Source organism: Cryptomeria japonica, chromosome 7, assembly GCF_030272615.1.
Source record: "Cryptomeria japonica chromosome 7, Sugi_1.0, whole genome shotgun sequence".
Classification (NCBI taxonomy): domain Eukaryota; kingdom Viridiplantae; phylum Streptophyta; class Pinopsida; order Cupressales; family Cupressaceae; genus Cryptomeria; species Cryptomeria japonica.
In genome coordinates, this window is record NC_081411.1 from 632,666,258 (window position 1) to 632,674,334 (window position 8,077).

The following is an 8,077-nucleotide window of genomic DNA, read 5'->3' on the forward strand; positions in this document are numbered from 1 at the left end:
TATAGCATTTTTAGGTATGGAATTGAAATACAAGTAAAGTTAACAAACCAAATATACATTTTGAAGAAGAAAGGAAGGAGATTAATTTGATTATTCTAGAGGATAAATATTTACCTTTTTTTCCTTAGTTTTTTTCCTCTCATTTAATTTTTTTTTTTTTATCTTCCCTTTTCTCATTTTTTATTCTATATTTCATTCTACTTCTTTGTTTTTCTTTTTATATATATTCTTCCCTTCTAGATTATTAATTTTTTGGAGTTTCAATTTATTGTCTATTTCTCATGTTTATTGATTTTCATTTAGGTTGTTTTTATTAATCTATTTCTTTGTTTGTTTTTTGCAACTCTTTCCATTTTTGAAATTATTAGTATTCTCCTCCTTTCTTGTGATGTATATACTTATTAATATTATGTGCCTCCATCATATATTTTATTCTTTAAATTATAATTAATTTATTATTCAATTATTTGTCTCTCTTGTCTATTTTATATTTATAACCAATCCAACTCCTACCTCTTAGGTTCACATGCATTTTTTCATTAGTATCTTCTATTTATGTCTCTTTTAAACTTGGTCTGCTAACATTGTTTCAACTTTCTTAACTTGGTATATACCCTAATGATGGATCATAGTGTTTGATCCAAAATGTTGGTGACAAAAAATTACATGGTCTAATCCAAAAGAAAGCTCATTGATTATAAATTGATAGTTTGATACTAGATATGGAAATAAATAATGAGAAAAAATTATATTGTGAGATCTTGAAACATGTAAAGATCTAATTCAAATTCATTTTTTTCCTACTAGTCTTTTTAGATGTGGTCGTGAACTTAATAATGTGACCACCAAAATTCTAATCAAATGTCACCCTCAAAAGTTTTAGTTCTATAATCGTTAGATCATAAATTTTTAATCATAACCCTAAATTATTTAAAATTGGATGTCTATGAAGAAAAATAAAGAAATTTGACCTAGAAAATTATCAAAATTCATCAACCTATGATATGTACAAACTAGAATATCTATGAAACCTTTGGTATTAAAATGACAACCTTAACGTATATATAAAAGTAATCTTTCAATACTTGTAATAAATAAAGGAAAATTATTTGTGGTAAGAAATAATATAAAATTTGGTAATATAAGGTGTTGAAATTTACTAACTTCCACCTTGTACCTTGTTTAAGCCCCAAATCGAGTTGACAATGAGAATGTAAAAGAGGTGGCACAAGAGCACCTTGCAGGATTTGAAGACCATTTGAGCAATGAAGGCTCTCAGAGGTGTTTATAGGTTCTTTGAATGTTTTTGAGAACTGTAATAAGGTATTTTCAAGACCATTCATTTTGTTTTGATTATCCATGTAAGGCTTTGATGCCATTTTGTAGTGTGAACTTCTTAGGACCTATTTGGTTTGAAAACATGGTCAAATGACATCCCAAATGCCTAAATAAGGCAATAATTGTATTTTGGCTCCTATCTAGCTTATTTGTAAGGCTAATGATGTGTCCTAATAGGTTACATAGGCAAAATTCATATATTGTCAAGTTTGTGCAAACTTGTTAAGCTTGGATGATAACTTTTGTTGTCAATTTATAACTAATCTCCCTCCAACAGATACCTAATTCAAATTTTAGTTGAAGGTAGTTGGGGAGGTTGGAGAAACCTTTTCTTAAGGCCTTGGAGATCGAGGGGAAAGGATTAATGAAGTTTTGATGAAGATTGATGAAGCTTTGGATGTAAACAATGATCAAATTCAATAAACACTCAGAAATTTACATAAATTTGTTGTAACAGTGCCTTGTATGGTCATTGTACAAACTCCATGTCTAGCCTAAATCATTTATTTTAATAAGAATATGTGTTGATATTCATTTGGATTTTATTTGGTAGGAAAAGACTATGTAAAAAGAAAGATATTTACATTTTTATAACAGGCGGTCTGAAAACCCTCCAAAACCAGGGTTTTCGAGGAAATGTCTTCTTAACCTAACATTACTTTAGCCAAATTGGCTCAAAATATGGGGAATGGTAGGGGATAAAATGTATTTTAATTATTCCAAAGTTTCTAAGTGGGCCATTGAATTGGTGAATTTTTGGATCAAACCCTAGGCTAGGCATCCTCATTTGACTAGCTAGTTTTGACTGTTAAAAATTGTGTAGTAGTAGAAGAAAGAGTCATGGATCCTATATAAAGATGGATTTGATGTTTTGGGATGTGTACAGACCTTTCCTATCAATTTGTGTCTTTTGATCAGGCCATTGGTGTGTGTTTGCCTTGTAAAAGTGACCTAAAAGCCCTATTAGGCCTCTTGTAGCAGCAGCGTTTGGCCCAGTCAATGCAAGAGTTGGGGTATGAATTTTGGTAGTGTTTTGTGTCACCAAAGGAGAAATTAAAAAGTGTCAAGATTTTTTGGTACCATTAGAAGTATTTCCAAGTTTTTCCCTTAAAGGGTCAAAACAGGGCTACTAGGAGTAGGCATCTTGTAGAGGGCAGTCACCTTGATTGCATATGTACAAACAAAGGGGTTTTGTTTTGGTTGTAGTCAATGTATCTAGGGTTGGACAAGAGGTTCTATAGGGTCCATACCTTCTCTGCAATGGTGGATGTTTTGTAATCCAACTTAGCTATAGGTGGCTATAGGAAAGTTGGTGTAAAAAATAATCTTGATGTGAGAAGTTGTATCTCCATGCATTTTTCATGGATATAGTGGGGTCCCATTGAGCAAGGAGGAGTGTAAAGGTGTTCTTCATATTATAGTCAAGATTGTCAAAGAGTCCATGAGTGTTGAGACCTTGATTGAGGGTCTTGGAGAGTGAGTTTGAGTGAGAAATCTTTGTTCCTTTGGGCTCTGGATCATATTGGTATCAGAGAAAGTCTGGTCATTGGGAGGATAGATTTTGGTGTATGGCAATAGAAGAGAGGAAAACAGAGGCTAGCATAATGCCTCTAAAGGGGATGTCTGCAGAGGTGGCTAATAAATTCTAAGAGATGGAAGAAATGATCAAGACCGGGGTCAAGGAGGCACTCTATTGGAATTCAAGAACATCGAGACGGGGGGGGGGGGGGGGGGGGGGGCAGAGGGTGGGTGTGAATTAGTGTTCTTCCGGTCAAGAGTATTTTATCCTTATTAACAAATCCACTTATTAACTAGTGTGCATGTAAGGAAGTAACAACAAGTGATAACAATGCAATCAAAAGAATAAACACCATAACAAAGAGATTTATACATGGAAAACCTCAAAGAGGAGAAACCACGGTGGTATTGGTGACCCACAATATCTATCCACTGGCCAAATGAATAAATATTCCAATAGGGGCCTGCACATGCAGGAAGGCCAACAACCTAGAGCGCACTGCTCATCACAGAAGGATCCTCACTAACTACAAACATCAAATATGGAGTTACAAGTAAAATTTTGAACTCTGAGAATGCATTTGCTATGCTAGATGAGTTCTGGTTAAAGCAGAGTTTGTACTGGTTTTCACTATATCCTCCCTCACTAGTATCTTACTTCACTTCCCAAACCTCTAAACCAATATCCAAGACCAATTATATAATATTAAATTCGCATAATGTCGATCGAGATCACTCACATGATCTTATACACCTATATCACCCCATGTCACCTTATATTCAAAATAACCTAACCGGACTAACATAAATACCCTTCCCTAATTATAAACACAAATGCCTTAAGCTGGCTTACAATAATATTTCATTTTATTTACAGGTCGGCCTAGACAAAAAATAAATCCATGAAACTTTGTGATTGATGTCACTGTTTGTTGTCGTGTAGACCTACTAGATCAATCTCCTATGTCGGCCTTATATACCAATTCCTGGTTTGCCTCTTCCCTTGTCTGTCAGTTACTGGTTCCTTTGTATGTCGGATGACTTGAGTGCCGATGACTATGGTCGGTTAAGTTTCCAACCCAAAATGGTGTGTGTTGCCATCAATGAAAACACCACTAAACTGGATGAGTGTCAATTGCCAACAATCTCCCCCTTTGGTATTGATGGCAACACTCATGTGAAAAATGGATCACTGAAGTGTTGTTTTGATTCCTCCCAAAAAATGATGACCAAAATGGACCCTGCTCCCCCTGAGCTATACATTATTTATTATGTCCCTTAACATTTTTCATATCAACCTCTCCCCCTTTGACATCAATGAAAAAGCTGATGTAAATAAAGAATTGAAAGAATGAGAGAAAAACTATGATTATCGGATTTGTATATGCTTGAAAATGTCTGGATAAGCACCCTTCAGGAATGTCAAGTAAGTGTCCCAGCCATATTTCAAGGTACTCAAAATTGATACAAGCCCATTCAACAAATAAGCATGATTTTCCAACTCAACTAGGTCTGTCGGTGTGGGCTTTCCCATTTGTCCTCTGCACTCCCTCTTATGAAGCAACAAAGTATTTAACCAGGGACTAACCAATCCTCTCAATTCTCTAGCTCGCTGTATGATTTTGTCTTTATCTTTCTCCAGGGCTGAAATCTCAGATTCAAGAAGCAAAATTTGACCATCAACAGAGCTAGTCAATGACTCAATATCATCAAAACTGATTAGGATCTGCTCAATTTTCTTCTTATCCTCCTTTATTTAGTTATCTAGGTCAGTTGTTAAATGTGATATGTTAGAGAAAGAATGGTATATATGACTAGACAAAATGAGTGTTAGGTCCCAGAGACAACTGAGAGGGGGGGGGGGGTGAATTAGTTGTCTAACAAATTCAAACCCAAAACAACTTAACCAACCATAAGATCATTGTCAAGTTTGATATTCTTTACTTTTTCTGCATCGGTATTTTGTATTTGAACCTGACTTTTGTATTGGCTTTGGCATTTGATGTTAAAGGGGGAGAGATTGATATGGAAAAACACAAGGAGAACACATGTTACTCTCAGGGGGAGAGACTATTACTTTGGGAGAGATTGATTACTCTCTGTATCTAAATTTTGATTCCTGTTATGATCTCTTTTGGGAGATTATTGGTATATTGGTTTTTTGACATTTCTGTTTTGGCACTTTGATGGTTTTTCCATCTTGTGTTGCCATCAATGATAAAACCATACCAAAATACCAACAATGAGAGCCTCATCAAACCTTTTCAATTCTTCAGTTAGTTTAGTCTTATCAGATGCAATCATATTATTACAAGTTACCAATTTGGTTGCATTGTTCCTCTCTATCGACTATTGGTTTGATACCTGTTGAAGAGTTTTAAACTGTTTGGAAATATGTTATGTCAAACCTTTCAATTTAGCGGATGGACTTCCAATCAGATCTATGTTATACTCTGGTGCAAGCTGCTGCAAAATAGGGATGGCTTGCTCAATGACCTACTTGTCTTCAGTCCCTTCCTTCCTTAGCTTTTGAGATGCAACATACATCAATTCAAAACTGCTCAGTTGTTCAATATTCTTCTGTGCAAAATCAACTTGATCGATGAACCAAGTGCCAACAATGAATGACTGTCCAAAATTTTCCCAGAGGATTCAACCTTATGACTTGCATCGGTGGCTTCGCCACTTGGTGCAGTCACCTGCTCAACCTAACCTGTTTTGTATGTACATTTGATGCTAGAAGTTCAATATCCTCAACCTATTTATTTTCTGTATCCACATCAATAACCTTTATATCTAAAATGATATGTTCCAGTGTATCCTACTTATCTTGTATAGTTTCAATGTTATCTACAGGTTTCTCTACATTTTGTATAGGTGGCTCTACCAGAGGAATATTCTCTGTTATTTTTTGGCCCAAAACCGGTGGATCCATGCCTAATATAACTTTCCCCTTATCATCTGTCGGGATGTCTGGAGTGTTAGAATTTGGAGGTACTTCCGGTGATGTAAAGAATTCAGGTGTATCTACAAAGAATTTTACCCATGCTTCGTGGGTCTCCTTAACTCTTTCATTTACTCCACCTACCATGAGACTCACATGTTGGTGTTTGCTTCGGAAAATTGTTTTATTTGAAAACTCTAGACACTGTTGCATCTCTTCATCTGTGATGGCTCCACAAACAGTTAACAACTCCTGTATCTTTATGTGTTTATCCTCTTCAACCACAGATAACCTTCTAGCATCTAGTTTATTACACAAAGCTCTTGGTATTTGTCTTTCTATCTCTATTAATGCTTTCTTATATATATATATATATATATATATATATATATATATAACAAAATTGATTCCTCAATTTCCATTTGCTCCTTATAATCCATATGTACATAATAATGTTGTTTATTACTCAAAATTCCATCTTTAGTTATTTTATCAATCAACTCAACAACTGAGAGAGGAGGAATGACTTCAATACTCTTACCGGATTAGAGATCTATATCTATGTTTGATTTCTTCTTCTTGCCAGGAGTAGAAGTAGATTTCTTAACTGGTTTCCTCTTCTCTATGGGCTTCCTCTCCTTCAAAATTTTCTTTGGGGGTGCCGGAGGGGTTACCTTCACTTTCTATTTCTTTACTTCTTCATGCTTCTTCCTCTATATTCTGATGTAGGTCTTGGGGATCTTTGGGGGCTCATCATTAGTATTAGAACTGGATGCAACTAGGGAAATATAGTTCTTTGAATTCTTTCTCTTCATTACACCCTTGCCGATTGTTGTTGCCGGTGAGGCCTGGACTGTTGCCAGAGAAGATTCTTCTACTAGTCCAATGATCTATTTGATTTTAAAAGATATTTTTTATACAAATTCTCCAACCTTATTGATTTTTCCTTCCCTTTTCTTCTTGCTGAATCCTATCTGAACTTCGGATTCCTTTTGATTTGTTATCCAAAAGGTTTTCTCTTGTTCATCTATTAGGGCATTAATGAGAGTCTTGGCATATAATCCAAGATTCCAACATCAACCTCATAGCCCATCTCAGTGATCCAAATCTTCCGTGGTTGTACTGACTCCAACAATGTTTCATCCTTCTTCACTATAAAGCAAATGTCAGTTGAATATTTGTCAACTATATGCTTTGAAACTCTTTCTCTCTACCTCACTGTTTTCTAAAATGATTTGAAATAACCCCATAGAATGGAGTCTCTCTCATTTTCCTGACCCAAAACCCTTATAGCCTCTTTAATTTATTTTTCTACTACCATATCAAATGCTCATTGTGTTTTACCAAATACAGGTAACTCATTCAAAAGCAAGATCATCAAGAAAACAACAAGGTTGCCATACCAAAAAACACCTTTAATCTTCCCTAGATTTACAATTAGCTCATCACACATCTATTTACAAAGATCATACTTTTCATTTTCTTGACCATCTTGTGAGCATAGTAAATGCATGAACTAGAAATAGAGTTCAACCATTTTGTTTAGGTTACCTTGTAACCGACGATCATGCTTTTAAATTGAACAACTTTGTCTCTGATAGTGCTTATCCACACTGACTGATTGTCAAAAGTTGCATCGGTTAAGTTTTCCACCTCATTGTTAGGTATATTCTTCTTTCTAAGAGGCAAATTGGTGATTGCAAAAATAGCCTCTTTGGTGATTTTGTAAGGTCAGTCAAGCCATATGAATTCCCCATGGACTCGACTGAACACATAACATATCATATCATCTTTGAATTCCGACATCTCCAAAATGTTTGTGAAACCCAGATCCTTTAGAATTTGGAATTCTGGTTTCATTGATCCATTCTTGTCCAACAGATTTTTCATGTACATTTTTTTATTTCAGCAAAACCTAAATATTCTATAGTGCATTGGATATATGCACGAACATCCTCAACATACAAGACTCCATCTGGAACCCTAGAAAATGCGTCGACTGAATCATTAACCTTTGCAATCTGAGGACATTTCTTGAAAAATGGGTGTGGATGGTCCTTGATGTTAACAAAAATAGGGGTAGCCACACCTACCAGAGAGGGAGTCAATCCAAAAGCCATTTTAAAAAAAGATAGCTTGAAAACTAATAAAATACCTCACAACCTTTGCCTGTGAAAGTTCTTGATAATCCACTCTAAATGCACTAGAATTAGCTTGAAAATGCTCTAGATCACCTTGAACTTTCTCTGCTTTGCTTTGAATGTTGTGTGATAAAAA